This window comes from Lepisosteus platostomus, chromosome 23 (assembly GCF_059453375.1).
Source record: "Lepisosteus platostomus isolate fLepPlt1 chromosome 23, fLepPlt1.hap1, whole genome shotgun sequence".
Lineage (NCBI taxonomy): Eukaryota > Metazoa > Chordata > Actinopteri > Semionotiformes > Lepisosteidae > Lepisosteus > Lepisosteus platostomus.
Window position 1 is genome coordinate 11,106,649 of NC_142633.1, and position 18,292 is coordinate 11,124,940.

Here is an 18,292-nt window from a genome sequence, read left to right on the forward strand (position 1 = left end):
GACCTATCACTCCAGGCTTGGCGTCTGTGAAGAGTGTAGATTTATTTCAGACAGCTGTTTGCCTATCAGCCTCTTAGGGAGAAACTTGGCTGGGAGCATATGAAGCAAAGTGCACTAGGAGGAAAGAAACACCTGGAAGTTGTAACCAAACTGATCTCTAGTGAGAACTGCTTTTCCTTTGTTGAGTCTTCGAACATAGGCACATTAATGTGGAATATTGAAGCTATTACACTGTGCAGAAGTGGAATACTGTTAAGCATTTAAATATGAATTAAGCTGAAAAATACAAAAAACCTCTGGAAGTCAGCATTTGCATATGACTGTATAGAGTGGGTATTTTTATTGGTTAAGCCTTTGAACATTTTGATGTTTTATTTTTCTTCTTGTGTGTAATGTTGCCCTCTCTGTTACCGTGTGTATAAGCACTGCAGCTAGGTTAATGCAGTCAACTCGGAAAACTGCCTGAATGTATCTCTAATACCTTGGCTTAAAACATTTGATCCAATCCGTAAGATCTGAATTGTGCATATTTTAGTGCATAAAAACCTTTTATTTCTTGAAAAGGTCCATATAATGCCAAAGTGACAATGGTCTTTTAGATGTGACTGAGTGCAAAAATGTCCTAAATGTACTGTAAGTGCAACATTCAGAAGAGATCAGGAGGAAGGGGAGTTGCATTGTAATTTCTTGGCAGTGCTACAGTTATACTGGCAGGGAGGCATGATCAAGTCCTGACACTTCACTTGTCTGGCTGGAAGCTAAGGGGGGTGACACATGGGAGGGGTGGACTACTGCATTATGCAAATGGACCACTAATGTCGGATTAAAATGCCTGATATAATTCCTAAATGGTACAATTACAAGAATCCCATCCCCCCTTCTCTCAATAAAGCTTCAGAAACCGTTTAACCCTGGAAAGGATTGGGGTCTTAAGTTTTTGTTTCCGTCTATCACTGTACCCCAGACACCCTTATCACACATGGCCCATGCAGGACTTCACCTTGGCCCTTTTCTTCTTTGATTTGGTTTTGGACACCAACACACATTAGGAGGAATCTACCTCTCCCTTTTCAGTCCAGCTCCATGCCTCCTAAAAGTTCCAATCCCCTGCCCCCTCCTATGTCTTCCAATCAGGTGTTTGCCTCTGAAACAAATGCACACCTCTCTTTCTGCACACCACAATAATCCTTGGGAAGCCGCTAGCTCCTTTGCTACTGTGTGCCACATAAAGCTTTCGTACTGAATCCTTCAATCTACAGTCATTTGCATGCTGCCAAATTCAAATCCAGTGCTTTTTCTTCTGTGTTACTTAACTAATAATTTACAGGGCATAGACCAGTCCTCTGGACAATTTTATGAATCTCAGACTGCACATATCCACAAACAACCTATGTTCTAGCACAGCTGCAGTGCTGCAGTAAGAAAGAGATCAGTAGGAAAGGAAGTTGAAAGTAATTTCTTGGCTGTATTACAGACCAAGCCCTGACACTTCACTTGATCTCTTTCAGCTCTTTAGACCCATAGTTGTCCACCTTGTACACTAGTCCCAATTAACCCCAAAAGCTTTTTTTAAATAGCTACAAAATTGTCATAGTTTCTAAGAATAATGTAGTACCTTTCAGCATTCTGAACATTATTCAATAGACTATTTTCACTTGCCACCAGTTATTTGTTGTCATAATTATCCACATTAAAGGAAATAGCTGTACGAATGGATTATTCTTTCCAACTGTGCAAAAGATCCATTGGGCACCTTTATGCTTCACATAGTATCACTGAGATTTATGTTTCAGGCTTAAATGGAAATGTGTGGCTCATTAACAGACAGGGTGGCACTCCAAATTAAAGAGGTTTTGTGTATTGAATGATGTTGTAGCCTTCTCCCACTTATATTGGAAACAACTGTGGGAAGCCAAACTGAACAGTCCGTTGTCCTATAAACTGTTTTTTGTCAGTGTAACCCATTCACATGTTGGTGAGATTGTGTCTCATGCTTAACTAAAGTGTAACCTTGAATGCAGAACTACAAGCACAGACTCGCTTATTCAGGCCTTTCCAAACTTAAACATTGCTCTCAGTCCCAACTACTTGTCATTTCCCAGAGTAAAGCAAGCAGAAAATCAGCTACTTACAGTAGCTTGCTGTCTTATGTGCTAGAGTTTATAATAATAAAGAATTAATTGCACTTCAGTAGCACTTCAACCTTCATCCTTCATCCTGAAGGATCTCAAAGCGCTTTACATAGAAGTGAGGACAAATGACACTTATGAATGAAGTGCAGCATCTTTATAACAGTTTTTATAAGAATAAAAAATGCAAAGTAAAATTCCTATATGGTACCATGATTTCTACTGTCTGTAGTGTCTGGAATGTTTCTGTGCAAACATTTGCACATAGTTTTGGTAAAGCTAATGTTGTGAAATATCTGCCTATCCACACTGAAGCACCATAAACCATTCCAGAGAGATACTTTATGTACTGTACAGCGTCTTCCAAAAATATGGATACAGCAAAGTCTCGAGGCATATTCCTGGAATGTTTTGATTTCAATGTTTATTTTCAGCGTACAAACTGATTTTATTCTGATACAATCAAATATATGTATGGAATTACCAAAAAAAGCATACTACAGTATATTGTAAATATAAATCCCATTTATAAAGCAAGAAAAACGGTTTTAACTTTGCTGTTCCTATACTTTTTGAGGGTACTGTATAATAGGAGAGAATGTACAGAGTCACTACTCTACAAAGAAAGTCCAGTGTGCTTCAACCCTCCTGTGACGAGATACCAATTGATCTACTCTTGTATCTGTAGTCTAGAAAAGATTTCTCCTTGTGCAGTGGTTTGGTGAAACAGCCCACAGGGGGCTATCATTAGACTGTGAACCTCTATTCTACTGTGACTTGAACTGTATTTGAATCATGGCCTCCAGAGATGAAAGCCTATGCAGGAGATAAGAATTAATTATCTTGGAGGAAAAGACGGATCCTTTTGATCAAACAGTAGGTATGGGTTAGCAGTTGGTACGGCACCATGATTGCAGAATTGCAAGTCGATCATATTTTGTAGTAACTAGTCTTTCAGATGGAAGTTCTTAATAGAGGGATTTAATAGTCGTCAAAGAGGGAGATATTCCAATAACTGAAGTCTCTGTCAAAATAAATGCAGTAGAGTGCTACTGAGGTATTGAAGGTTGACTGTTTGTGAATCTCCCTATAAGCACTACACGGCACACAGCAGTATTTCTAGAAGTGTCCACCTGATGAAAGGCAAAGTTTTAATAAGGGCACTAAGACTATTAGTATTTCAGAACAAACAATTGCAGTAGGTCAGGAATTGAATCAAATTACACACCTAGAGAGCCATGGAGTTTTCTCAGTTATATGTTGGAGAGGGAATATAGCACCCAATGTTCAGTTTTGTAAAGGTTAGAATATCAATCCCCTCTGGTGCCTTTAAATTATGAAGCACATTTTCAGACATATCAGCATATTAGCTTTAACTTTATTTTACAAAATCAATAAATCTATAATTTCATAAATGATCAGTGCTGGGCAACTATAGCCAATGCCAGTACCTGTGTTTTATATTTAAGCAGGTGTCCTTATCCAGGGTGACTTACAATTAATATATATTTGCTGTAATACTAATGAATACTTGATGGAGATGTTTTCAATCCAGACTTCAGTAAGTCTTGAAATTATCTACTGTATAAGCAGTAAAGAAACGAGGGCTTCAAAGACCAGAATAATTGAGAAACTCGTGCATCCACTGTCGACTGTGTTGGTTGAGATGGATGAGATGTTAAGCGTACTTGCTGCCCTTGCAAATTAGTACAGCAGCCCATTAGTACAGCAATTCTGGCCATGTGTTTGCATGGAGACAGTTAAAGTGCTGGCAGCAATATGGTCTGGAAAGGGATCTGCCAGGATGGTGGCATTGATCACTGTATTTTCCTTATTTTTCCCTGCCTCTTGCCATAATCATAACCAGGCAAGTGGACTTCTTAGGGCTACCTGTGTAACAGGGCTCATGCTTTAAGCCAACTATACAGCTCAAGGCATTCACCTCTGTAAGCAAGGCAGTGTAAAACTCTGCCCTGGCAGAGGAGCTGGTCTTGTGGTGCAGTAAAAATTCATTGCTGGCTAGAAAAAGGCACTGCTTGGTTCCTGACCTGCTAACAGGAGGGATTGCCCAGCAGTGGCAGGGGGAGCTGCATGTGTTACACCTGCATGACCACATGCCTGTACAGAGGAGATCTCCACTATTTCTACTAGGCCAGAAAGGAACTCCTCCTCTGTCTATAATAAAGTGGTGTCAGTTTTTCTTTATACGCAAAATGCTATAGGCATTCTTCCCTTACAACTGTTATCGAGTCTTGTGTTTGAAAATAGTATTGGTGGACTAATTTTGGTCAGAGTTAAATAATAATCTAAATATTTGACATATAGGGGTGAATGCTGGGTTACATTCAAGCACTTGGTTGTTTGTCTGTGCCATGCCAAGGGTAAGACCCTTTTTGTCTCCTTGCTTCTGGAAAAGCCAGAGAGGAATAACTGGAAAGGCAAGATGCTTTCAGAACGCTTGCTTTTGAATATGACAAGCCATGAAATGGCCATGCAGAACCTGTTCTTTTGTCAGAGTCCAGGTACTCTAGCAATGTTCCCATTCTGCTTCAAGTATTCAAGTATATTTGAAAAATTTACAGGGTAGGTGCAACCATAACCCCCCCCCACACACACACACCCACACACACACACACACACACACGCACACACACACACACAATGATGTTGTTGCACATTAAAATTAGTGAAAAAATATTGGTTATGAGCCATTCTCTGCACGTTTTCCTTAAGATACTGTCAGTAAGACTGGAAATAAAAAACCTTAGAAAACTCTTGCATTTAAAAAAATGTGGGAAAAAAGTCATCAATTTTTGTGGAATTATACACAGCAATGGAAACATTCTTGTGAGTTTAATACTGTGACATGTGAGTTTAAATACACATCTTTATGTAAGACAGCAACATGCTTACACAATTTGTGGCTCACAGATCAGCAGTTCAGGTCTTGGGCAAAAAGACTCTCCTGGAATGTTGTTTTTGCAGGGCTGGCTATTCCATATTAATATGCTGCAATTGCACTTGGCACAGCTGTGCCTAGAAATTAATATTACAAATCTGTAGAGGGTGGAAATGTGAGCATTTGACATCTGAAACAGCCTATTTTCTCCATTATATTTCCTTACAGGTACATGAATACCTACAGTACTGTACTTTGAACAATCGTTCTTTGGCATGTATAGTAATTTAATTTTTTCTCAACTCCCCAGTTCACACCAGGGTGGCATTGTGGCCTGGTAGTTAGCACTACTGCTTCAGAGCTCTTGGGAACAGGGTTCAGCTCTAGACTAGGGTGCTGTCTGGATGGAGGTGGCATGTTCACCCCGTTTGTTCATTCAGCAAGTGCTGTTTTCCTTCCTTGGTCCTTCAATGCTGGCTACGTTCACTGCTGCCTCTAGATTGTCAGTGGAGCACAGACTCTTAGGAGAATGAGCATCTTTCTGATAATGGATGGCCATTATTTACTTTGCTTTCATTTTTCTGCCTGAGGCTTTCAGACCACCACAGTCATTCACTTTTTAAAGAGCGTTTTATTGATTTATTTAAAGCATGAAATGTCAAGCAGGTGCATAATAATTCTTCCGTTCATTTTATGATGTTTATATTTTGAATCCTAACATTGGAGGGCAGGACGTCACCTTTTCCTTCTTTACTTTTCATTAAAAACTGAAATAATTTGACTGTATTTTACCCAAAAACCTTATGATACTGCCAGAAAATTCTGCAAGCCTCATTGCCTATTGCCAATTCTATTTTTCAAACCAGATTTGAACACTTAAAACATTTGTCAGATGAACTAGGTCACACATCTCTTTCTGCCTAATTTGAAAAAGGCCAGTGTCAGCTATGCTCTTTCACTGACTTGACCACTGAAAATTTCACTCTCTACTGTTTGTGGAAAATATAACAGCCAGCTAAAACTGATATGAATTGCATGAATAAAAATTGTTTGTAAAGCACCATGAAAACTGAATAGGTGGCAACAACATTTAGAAGTGCAGCAGTGAGGATGTGATTTGGTTGTGTTAAAATGATTTAGTAAATATTTTACAATGCATCTGAAAGGATGAAGTTAAGTTGTGTGCAAGTGAGACATTCCACCATGACATTGTAACCAGTTTTCAAACACTTGTGCACATGTGCATTGTGTAAAGTATATGTATTTAGAAGACTGTACTTGACGATGTTTTAAACACATTAAGTAAGAATGTTACAAAATGCCAACAAGGAACATTGCAGCACCATTTTGCTAATTCTGGTTGTAGCAACATTGTAGGGAATGATTTCACAATGTGCCCTGGTCTCTGCAACTTTGCATTGCCATAACAGTTTCTGTACAAAACTGCAACTTTTTATCATGTTGCCTCCATGTTATTTGGTTAAAGACAGTTCACCTAGCTCAGATTTCTGGGCTATATCTCATATAGATGCACACAAAAAAACAGCAGAGTACAAAATATGGTAACTAAATCACTTAAGTGACATATAAACTTCATTATAGAGTAGTAATAATGCTGTAGTACAGCACAGACCATATATTCTACCGTGGTATTATGCTTCGTTCATACCAATAAAAACACATAGGCTGAAAACATGAAAAGTAGTCAGAAAAGTCAAATGTTGTCCATCTGCCAATGTGTATGGATTGCAAGCAATTTGAAAGGCAGCACGTATACTTTGTATCAGCACTCCGGTGGGGATAAACTGTATCCATGTACAGTATAAGTATTTAGAGCTGAGCTAGGTTAGAGCAGCAGCCTTGGGGACAAGGCACAAGCCTGTCGCTTCTGTGAACATTAATGACTTGCGGCACTTGTCAAAAATAAACCTCCTGGGGGTCCCGACCCTTGGGTCTCCGGCTGAGAACCCTTCTGGAGAGCCGTCGCATCTCCTTCTGCAGAGGAGGCTCAGGCCGTTTAAAGAGCATGGCATAAACACTTCTTGGAGGCCGACAGCTAGGAGGACAATCCACGCACCCTGGCTGTGAAGCGAGGCAATACATTAACCCACTGGGAAATATGTACCATTAGCTTCCATTACTAATGAGCTGCACATTCAGGCTGGAAATAATGAAATCCATTGTTTCCATGCAAAAGCCCAGCACAGTAAAATGTTCAACAACTCCTACAGGGTTAGCCATAGGTGCCTGGGATATTTACAGCGGCTTTATGGATCTGTATTCCATCGGCCAGCCACAAAATATTCTCTTATTACAATAGATCCTGTGCTCACACACACACACACATGCAGACACTCAGACACACACTGGCACAAAATGTTTGCTGGGATTAATACTACAGCCAGGAAGGTTTCACGAACACGGTACCAACCAGCAGCTCTGAGACTCATCAGAATTCACAAAAACCACCGACACACACCTCCATACCTTACACCTAGGCCGTGTCTCCCTCCTTGGCTTCTGTTTCTTGTTTCTTTCCTGTTATCCTACACCATTTCTGGGTCTTGTTCTAGCCGACAGTCTTGGAATAGACTAGGGGGAGAGGAGGAGCTGGAAAAAAAAAATCGAACATGAATTAGCATTCCAAAAGGCATCATGTGTCTCTATGGGCCAATAGAGAGGCGAGCTTTTCCTTTTACCACTCCTCCTACCCCCCTCCCTACAACACCCCCCTCCCTTCACCCCCCTCTCTCCTCCTCCTATAGAACGGTCGTGTCAGGTCAGTAGTACAGCAGGCCTATGCACAGTCTCCATGGCAACACAAAAGGATTTAACCCTTGCTTGGAATTTTATGGCTTCTGCCTTCAAAATGGAATTTGGCTGAGACTTGTGACGTTGAGACAGAAAAAGCAAGAGCTGCGCTATAATTATAAAATGTAAAGACCTCTGTAACTGTACTGAGGTAATTCCATGAAAAGTTTAGAATGGATCAGAAGTCCTTTGTAATGTAGATGAGAGACTTACAGCTTTAATAAGAGCCACATAAATCCCTCTAAGTTTTAAATACCTTAAATCTTTAATATAGTCTTTTGTTCTTTAACTAGGGCATCAATTTCAGTCATTTTGTGCAATGTTAAAGCACAAGAAAACCTAAGGGACAGGTTTATTGGAAATGTGATATTAGATTTTCCGTACAACCTCCCCTGGGCCCTAAAGCCCATAATTAATTCAAAATGTGTTTACAGGAAATTTGAAAAAGCAGATGGGTAAGTTTGGTCAACATTAATAAATTAGAAAATTAAGGCCTCAATAGAATGGTTGATGTTGAAAATTAATCTCTCAATGCCCAGAACATTTTAAAAAATATTAAGGTTATTAGTGTTTCTCACAGAATTCATGCCCATGAAACTTGTGAAAAGATGTACTAAAGTAGTTACTGCAGTTGCTACAAACTGCAGTTACTGTACAGTACCTAATGCATGCTAATTCCCATGACAGTCATGGGCATGTATACCATAGGACTCTAGAGGTGCAGTGTCCAAAATTACAGATGAGAAGCTCTCGCTGAGTGTCAGGGAATGTTAGAAAGTCTTAGTGTGGGTTTTATTGTACGGGCAGAATTACCTGGGAATGTAGTTCTGATCTGTATGTGCTAAATCACAGATTCCAATTGAATTGAGTCAATAGATTTCTTTGGTAAAAAGAGGCATTTAGCAGGTGATGTCAGCATCTTACTTGAATAAGTAAGATGCTGATTAATCATTATTGGTATGCCTGCCTCTACCCTGCTGACCAGTAAGGAATAGATACAGCAATGTCACGGACAGTGTCTTAATCAGAGTTTGGCCACATGTGCAATCTGGAATTGGATTGAAGTGGTTTTTATTTTACGTCAGAGCTTGAATCATCATCTCAATGAATTGCAGTTCATTGCAGTGGAAGTTCTGCACACATTTCTTGGGGAATCTGTTTTTTATTTGTGAAAACTATATCCTTTAGAAACGGAAGTGTTTCTACAAACTGTTAACCTTTACCTCACCTTACACTGAAAGACAGGGGACAGCATGGAGTAGTGGTTAGGAATTTCTAGCCAGTATCAGGGGGATCTTGGATTCCAAACTTCAGTGTTATTTGTCCAGTTTACCCAATTCACCCAGTGGTATAAGTGGGTACTGGCATTGCCGGTAAGTTAACCTGCAATGACAAAGAACATTAATTTGAGTCCAATTCAGAGGTAGCATTGTTCTCTCAATTGACCTAATGTTACAGAAAGCAGGATAAGCTTAGGCCCTATAAACCTATGGCTTTGTTGTACTTCATGTTCCTCCCTTCCAATTTAGATCTTTACATATGTTTTTAAATAAAAGATCTGCCATGTCATCTTGGGTTCATGATAATGGACAATATACTTTGGCTTGAAATTAAACCATATTAGTATTGGTATTCTATAATTGGTATTGATTAATTTTAAATTTTCCTTATTCTTTGGGAGCACAGACTCTGATCCAAATTATTCAAGTATAGCTATCCAGATTACTACTTTCTGGAGATAACTTTGTATGTTAGATGATGATGATGATAATAATAGAGAGTTTTGATACACTAAACTCATGCTTTAAAGATTATACTGCACAAGCAATTCCAGATTCTTAAATCCCAAGACTCATTGATACTTTCTGACTCTGATTGGGATAATTTATTACTTAATGGAAGCAGTGGGTGCCAGATGCTTCACAGTACAATGAATCGGAATTGCAATGATTTGTCTTTTTTCTTGCAACAGTAGTTGAGCATCATCAGCTATTAAGGCATGCTGTACTTGAGCAATTTATCATCACTGATTCACATGTCATGTTGCTGTCCTGAGAGGACCCTCTCAGATCCCACAGGTATTGAGCTGGAGCAAAACACAATCTCTCTTTGGTATCCCATGAGGAGCTGCAGGCCGCTTAACCTTTGCCCTTAGTGAGCCATTACTATCACAGCAGCAGTTTGAACCACACAGGATTTAGTTTACTGCTAACATGTGCCTGTACTTGTAAAGCAAACATAGAGAATTACTGTAGATCCTAATGAGCTTGAGGGGCCAAAAGGTAATTTCTGAAAGGTGGCTTTTCTGATGTTCTGATTTGAATCAATGCCCCCGTTTTCCTTGAGTGTCAGCATTTTTAAACCATTTACTTGTGACTGATAATTGACAGTACTTTTTCTTTCAGTGTGTTATGTGCTCCTGAAAACTAGACATATCAGTGACTGAGGCTTCTTGTAAGAGAAAAGCAGTCATTTCAAAATGGGAATTAGAGTAGTCACTGCAAAGAGAAGCTTGGTTTTAGAAATTCTCACTGAAGAGTTTGTATGCTTCTATAATGATCTTCACAAAAAACTGCTGCACCCCAGAATGACTGTTTAGACCATGAAACCGAATACAGCTGTGCCTTCTGGTGTTTGTACAAATGCCCTGATGCAATTTGACAAGAAGGCAGCTTTATAAAACTGTAATACTCAGTGTTTCGAAATGACCAGGTATTAGCTGACTTACAATATGTGACTTATCACCAGGTCAAAAATGCCTGAACTGTCTGAGGTCAGCAAGCCTCCTGTGTATTGAAAACATTGCGCATCAAGGCTTGTGACAAGTCGCACTTCTTCTGCAGTTTGCAGGATATGTATCTTTCTGTTAAATGAATTATAAGTAGAAGAACAAATTTTATGAAAGACGCCATGTAACCCTGAGATATTACCATATACCTTTGCACAGTTATTGTGGTTTTGTTGTATAACATGGTTGCTGTTGCAGTACTGGTCGTTCAAATAGGGCTAATAGTTTCTTACTCTACTGATTCTTCAAGTATTATTAAGAAATATAATTAAATAATAGTAGTGATATTATCAACCTCATAACACTAGAACATGTGAACATATGGCCTTGTTAACATATACCCTTCTCAGTTGCTAGGAGACCAATTTTTGCAAAAACAAAACTCATAGCGATATGTGCCAGACTGTCCATCAAGGGGGGCGTGGGTTCAGAATACCCCCTTGTCACTAACATAACGCCTCTCGGCAAACGCCACCTCACCAAGTCACAATGCATGCAAATTTATTCAAATGTCAAGGCTCTGGGCCTCTTCTGAATGCAAGACAGTAAATGGCAGCATGATTGCTCTGCGAATGGGGAGATAAACTGAAGGTGAGATTTCAGTGTGTCTGTGCATCGGTGGAAATTTAATCTGAAGTTTCATTTTTAATTCTGACCATAGTGTGATAAAGTAGTAGCCCAGTGCTTGTTTTGGGGAGCTACTCACAAGCTATGTGGTTTCTTCTTGGTCTTAACACCATGTGTCAACAATACAGGCCCAAACAGTTTTCAGCCAATTTGACATTCTTTCCTGTATGAAAGCCCAGGTTGACTTAAAGAAATTAGCAAACACCTCACGGGCCAAGTACTGTGGTATACACAGTGTACACTGCATAGTGCAAAGAGGAAGAATCAGAAATGTGCAGGGGCAAATCAAGAACAACTACTTTGTTGCAGCTGTAAAATACAGAATTAAAGCGATAATTTGTTAATATACATCATTGGTTTTGATCTAAACCAACTCCCACTGATTTCTGAAAAAAGGTATTATCTTCAGATAATAAAGGGTTTGGAAATGAGTCCAGAGCCTGTGACGTTCAAAAGAAGCTAATTGATTGTTGAAAGAATTGGCTGAGACACACAGGTGTGTACTGTATAATGAGATAATTAAAACAAGGTAGAAAATGGCAAGGGATTTCCAAGAAATGCTTGTGCTGTATGTTTCTTTTACTTTGCTAACAGTTTCCTCTTGTTCCATTCTGGGGTTATATAGTTTTTCATCATGTGTACTTTATGTGAGTGTGATGTTCCGGGAAAGGAAATTAAATCTGCAAACTGTACAGAAAAAAAGTCCTTTCTAACACATTTTAAGGTGTCAAGTTGTGATCCAGATTGTCTGTGTTTAAAATGCTTGTTTCCATCGTAGGTTGCCAAGTAGGTTGCTGTTCTTTGTTTTTACCTACATAAACTGGCAGAAGTGTGGTCAGTGACCATTTTATTAAGATATCCTGAAGATATTACATCCCAGCTTTGTTAAGACTATCAATTAGATTAGTAAGTATTCAAAACATAGTTGGTACCAAATGGATTCTGCATGATGTATAGTTTGTAATGAAGTATACTGCTGCTCTTATGTCATGTTATAAAGAAAGTAGAATTAGGTTTCAGACTCCCATAGACTTCACTATACAATAGTTTTCCATTAATTTACAAAGCAAAGAATGACCAAAATCATAGAAAATATGTGTGTTGCCACTTAAAATGGAAAAGACTGAGTGAACAAGCTCTGAAGATAAAGTTTTTGTCTCACAATGCTGTCAGGGTTTTTACACAAGCACTGAACCATGGTTCTTTTCATGAGAGTTGAACCAAGTTCAATTTAAGGGTATCTCAATCTCCATCCATCATTCCTTTTTTGGTTGGAATAAGACACATAAACAAAAGTTGGTGTGAATTGGCATTGAGGAGTAACAGCCAAGATATCAGCAGCACAATCACACCACTCATTTTAAAGCAAATACACTCAAAGGGGCTGGACATTTGCTGGACAAGTGCAGGTAGGTGTTGGGCATACCCAGAGTGTATTTGTGATAGAGAGTGTCAGGAATAGTCTTCGTCTGGAACATTCGGTATGGTGTTGTATATATTCTAAATTGGATTACCTGGTGTGCAACGTTATTGAAGGACAAGAAACTATTGTCTCTGACTGCATTTCATTTCTCTGCCCAATAAAGATCACTAAGAGGCGTGTTGATTTAAAAATGTTATAAATCATGCCGCAGTTTACAGAAGAAAAATGCATACAATGGACACAGAAGTTATTAAAACATGGCAGTGCATCATCATCTTGACCACACCACACGTAAAGGAGTTTCCAAACATTATCTTGGAAATGAAAATACAATTCCCACAAAAAATTCTTGCTTTTCAATGAATTAAGTAATAAAAAGAGTGTTTGCTGGCTTGGTTTCTTTATTATGGATTGCCATGTATATTACGTTCTGTGCCCCAGAGATCAAACAGCATATCTCTAGCTCATTAGTGCCTGCTCTCTACAGAAGTATCCCATGGCATAGAGAATTAGTTTGTATATGGAAGCCTCAGGCACTTATGAATCCCAAGAGAATTGTCAAAAGAAGGTTGTCTTAATATTTTGTGAAATATTTTCCCTGAAGTGGCCAATATCTTCAAAAACTACAGCCAAAACTGAGAGAATGCTGGAAACCTACTGCAAGTGCTAGTTTAATTGCATGGTCTTGCTTAAAAACAACAAAATGCATTTATCTTTACTTATAACTTCTTAATCCTGTTTTTAATTGCGTATTTAAATATTATCATGTGTCTCCGCTTGTGATCAATTTAAATTAGACTTTAAAGTTTTAAAAGTCATATACAGTAAACAGTAGAGAATGTAAAAAGTTTAAATATCCATGCTTACTCTTCATCTGTATTTGTAGAAAGAGCAACCTTCCCTTAGTTTCAAGTTATAGAGCTCTGCTTTAAGCGACTTAGATTTGTGGATGTTTTGCTCTGTTTTCCAGGTTAATTCCGACTAACATAATTTGTTTTGATCCTCAAAAGGGACAATCTTGATTAATTCAATTCAAAGATTTGCTGTGTTGATCTTGAATACTGTATATGCCACCATTTAGTGTCACAGAGCTACAGTATGTACACCTTTGTAAACTAGTGTCTTTTAATCTCACTGTGGTTCTGCATCATCGTGGGATGGTGGCATCATGGGTCTGCACTGCTTTTTTGTTTCATGGAATTATGGGTAATCAGTCTCTGTGCAATCAATGGCAATTATCTGCTTGTAATACTTGATTTAACCATTTTCAAATAAAAATTATTAGAACATTATAGCATAAACTAAAGTCAAGGTTTTGTAATCACATTTTAATAAAGTATGCCATTTTAATAAAGTTGGATGCCAGTTATATATTAATTTAGGACAGGATCAGTGGATTTAGTCATATCCTTTGTTTCACAGTGGCTGTTAATTCTTCTTTCCACACGTGTTTCTTTAAATAACTCAATGATTCTGCAAAAAAAGAAGTTTGTAGTGATCAACTGGGAGTGGGATTTTTTCCAGCTGATGTTTATAATGGTATTAGGACAGAGTGCCTTCAGACAGTGGGGGAAAACAACATAGGCAGTCTATGAAGAACTATCTAAATATTAAGTTGATTTTAACCCATCTGCAGCAGTGTGTAATTTAAAATAGATGTTGATTAAGGTAAAAAAAATATCATCAAATAGTTCAAGTGATAAGAATCATATTGTTTATTTTTTGTAAACACAGATACCTATTCAAGTGGACCTGTCACCCCTCTCCACTCTTTAGACACCCTGGAAGTGAATTGTTCAGGCTGTTCAGTAATGTTTAGAAGAGCACTTGGCTAACGGAGAATTTGACAGAAAACATTCCTCAGTGCGCTGCATAATGAATGCACCCCAGCTCTTTTCTTGCAAAAAAAAAATGAAGCTCACAGTGACAGTTTCCCACTTCTCCTCCAAGGTGAGATGTGCACTTGTTTTCTGTGACGTTCAAATAATTTGGATATAGAAAAGGCATTATGTTGAATAAGTGGTTAAAAAGTATAGCTTTCCTGTACACTGCAATTTATTTTCAGTATAAGATATGAGGAACAAAATATTCTAGCAATCTGGCTGTTGGCATTTCGTGTTTTTTTTCCAATGGTACAAAATAATAATATTGTTAATTATTAACTCCCTGTTTATTAAGCAGCTTGTGCAGAGGATGTCAATACTACTACCAAAAATACCCAAAGATACAAAGAACTGAAATCAAGAATAAGTGTTGCTCAGCTCAAAGCTTTAAGAGGCATTATATCTTGATTTGACACAGTAAAGATGCAGAGAATTTCGTGGTGAAACTCATCCCTGTCCACCCATAGGACAGAATGCTTTTACTCTCTTCCTTTCCTGTTTCCTGTAGCTACGTTTATAGTTTCCTGCTGTCAGTGCGTCTGCTGTGTCTTTTGTCTGTTAATATACCTGAAATGGGCAACAACTTTTTAAATAAACTTTAAAGAATGTACAAATCACATGCTTCATGTGGTTTCTTCACTGCAATAATGCCTGTGATGCTATGACATCTTTTGTAATCTTATATAAATTGACTTTGGTACTGTATCAGTTTGTATTATTTTTACTTTCTGTTGCATATTGTTTCCCTGTTTAGAGTTTGATTTGGGCTATTCAGTAAGAAAATTGCAGACCCTCATGTGCCCTCTGTGTCATAGGCCAAGAATGAAAAACATGGGACTAACATAAATGCTTTAATTGCTTGTGAGCAGTTTATTAAATTATAGGTTTAAGAAATGAGTTAGCTGGGGCTATTTTTGGACGCATTTATAAAACGCCTCCTGGAGAAATATTTTCATCCCTTAATGAAGAGGTCTGTCAGAGGCTAAATAACATCTTCTATGAAGAACCCTTGGCTTTTCTACCTGTACTGCAGAGAAAACTAGATTTATGGAGCTCCAATCCTCCAGAGCTCACTGCTGAGGCCTAATGGAGCTGATTTACATAGAAAACCACGTGAAATGAATGGATAAAGAATGGGAGGAGGAGGAGTCTATTCCCTAGAAATTTGGAGCATCCCATTTTGAAGTAGGCTGTTAATGGCATCCCATTATAATATCTGGGATAAAAGGAGCTCAGAGCTTGGAATGGGCCCTGGAGGTAAGGATACATCACTCTTTATGTGTCCCCTGTCTTCAGCAGAAAAGGGCTCTGCTTTGCCACTGTTCCTTATCAGCTGTAAACGCCTTGGCGTAACTGTAATTGCAGCTATAAATTCAGATAGAACACCTCCCAGACACCCCCCCCCCCCCCCCCCAAGCTCCCTGCACTGCTGCACTAAATCAAGTGGCACTTTGCACAATAGGGACAGCCTCTAATCCGAAGATAATGTAGAAGTGGGACTTGGAAGTTCTTATACATCCAGACTAATATATAATCTTTATATACTCTCTTATTCTGCCTTAGCACTGCAGACTGTTAGGGTGAAATTGCTAGCCGGCCCACCCTCCTGCCTTTGGTGAGGCAGGGACGTTAATATAAAAACTTTCACTATAAAAACAGCATTTGAGCTTGTTAATGTTTTTGAGATACAGTACAACAGCATTGAAATTGTTTCACAATTTGTTTGTGAGTTTGCACTCACATTTGAATTTATTGATGTAAAAAGTTTTATTTTGTTCAGTTAGCCTCTTCTGACTGCTCTTCTTTGTCTTGGTTGTGGTTTTCACTCATTCTATTTTATGTAGAATGGAGATGGAGCCAGTATTTTAGCAGTATTTGTCTTGTAGAGGAAATTAGAAATAGTGTAGCTAAGGTGACTATTTTCTGCCTGTGGTAGTGTTAATTTTTTACTTCTTCATAAGAAGGTTGATGGTTAAATGCAGTGGATTCAGATACAGCACAGTCCTAATGTAGTTCTGTCCCCAGCAAAATCGATGCATGAAGTTTACAATACAGCTTAGGTTCTTTGGCATGTCTCTGATTTATTATTTATCATAATGATAAATAATTCAAATATATTACAATTCCATTACCCATGGTATCAAGATACCCATCTACACCTCTGATCAACATTTATTTTAAGTTTCTGTTTTGAGTTTCCATTTAATTCAACCAGAAGACTAAAGTGTCTGGAGATCAGTTAATCTTCTGAAGAAGCACTGTAATGCCCATCTGTTTCACTCTCTCTGTTTGTTGAGGCTTATAAATTGCTATTTACCTGGTGCTTTGTGGAAACATAATGAAACCTCCATTATTAATGGTAGGGCTGATGAAATATTGATGAAAAAATAAGTCAGCTTTGTCCATCAGTCTACTTGACACAGAGACCAAATGCTTCTCACAATCCTTACTGGCCGATACTTTAACTTTCCCATTTGAGGATGCAAAATCAGGCATTCTGTATTGCAGAGGAACAGGAACAGACAATTTGTTGCATCTGTGACACACTGTTATACAACATCAAATCATTAATCAAGTATTGTATATACTGTATCACACGAAAAGCTGGCAATGGTATTGCATGGTGGCGTTCCTGTATATTTCTTGATGAGGACAGGTTACATCACGTTTTCCAGTTTACTGGTTAGTTCATTTCCATATCAAGTCACAGAGGCACAGTGGACCAATAATTATCCTGGTTTCTGAGCATTTAAGCTGATGAGAGAGCACATGAATCTCACTCCACTGGAGAGGACACTGGTCAATCACAGGGATTAACCCAGCAATGCTGGTCCCTGCTTATACAGCTGGGTAGACTGGAGCAACTGGGGTAAAATATCTTGCTCAAGATATTACAGTGGTGTCTGCAAAGGGAATTTTGAACCCACAGCCCAGCAGCTGTGAGCCAGGGAGACTTTTCCACTATACTACACTGCCTCCCGTGTTGTGAAAAAAGAAGAGTATAGATTTCGATGTCCTTAAATTAACTGACCAGGGACCTTCAGCACTGCTTGTATTAGTAGCAGAGGAATTTACCCGCTGTGCGTATAAAGGCTAACTTTGAAAACTCTCGAAAAGTCTGAAATGTCTGGCATTTGTTGCCTACTTAGTGTGCATACTTTTTTGAAGTTAATGCTCCAAAAGAACCATTGCGTTTTAATCAGAGTCCTGAAATGTGCTTTGTGCAATCATCGTTCAGGAGGGACGTCTCGTCCTGGGCCAGAGCAGTCAAGTGACCTCAAACCCTCCTCAACCCTTCTTTTTTCTGGGACAGGCTGTGCGTTGCTGTTGCCATCAGCTTTGTGATAATGGTAGGAAGGGTGTATAACAGATCACCTCATTTGATTCATGAGGCAAGAGTGACCTCAAGGATCACTTCTTTATACCTTGGTACATTTCAGGAAGAATAAGCGATTCGTTTGTGTTGAAGGAAGGGTTTGAAATGAGTCTATGAGTATGGTTAGAGTTAAGGTTGGAATGCTTAAATGCGTTCAAATATGTCTAGAAAAGTAGAATTCATTCCAACAACAACACCAGCTAACTGCTCCCTCCTGACCTCCTGTGTAAGTTCCATGTACAGGGCTAGCGCACAGAGCAATGGGGATCTGTCCGAGGGCACAAGCCGTTCCCACTATGACTTGGGCTTCCCTTGACTGCCACCTGCTGGCTAAGAGAGAAACAACTGCAATTTGT

General features: G+C 38.8%; 1 protein-coding gene across 3 annotated transcripts in view; it reads right to left on the bottom strand.

Annotated features, from left to right (window-relative positions):
• The window catches only part of LOC148642030 (polyhomeotic-like protein 2), a 90,509-nt gene extending 82,857 nt beyond the window's left edge, over nucleotides 1-7,652 (bottom strand). For 2 of the 3 annotated variants that reach the window (XM_088617507.1, XM_088617503.1), the window contains exon 1: nucleotides 7,516-7,652. The gene's annotated coding sequence lies outside the window, so the exon portion shown is untranslated. Of the gene's footprint in view, nucleotides 1-7,507 lie in introns of all 3 variants that reach the window. The other variant, XM_088617504.1, reaches the window with a different exon arrangement.
• Between the last annotated feature and the right edge of the window lie 10,640 nt (nucleotides 7,653-18,292).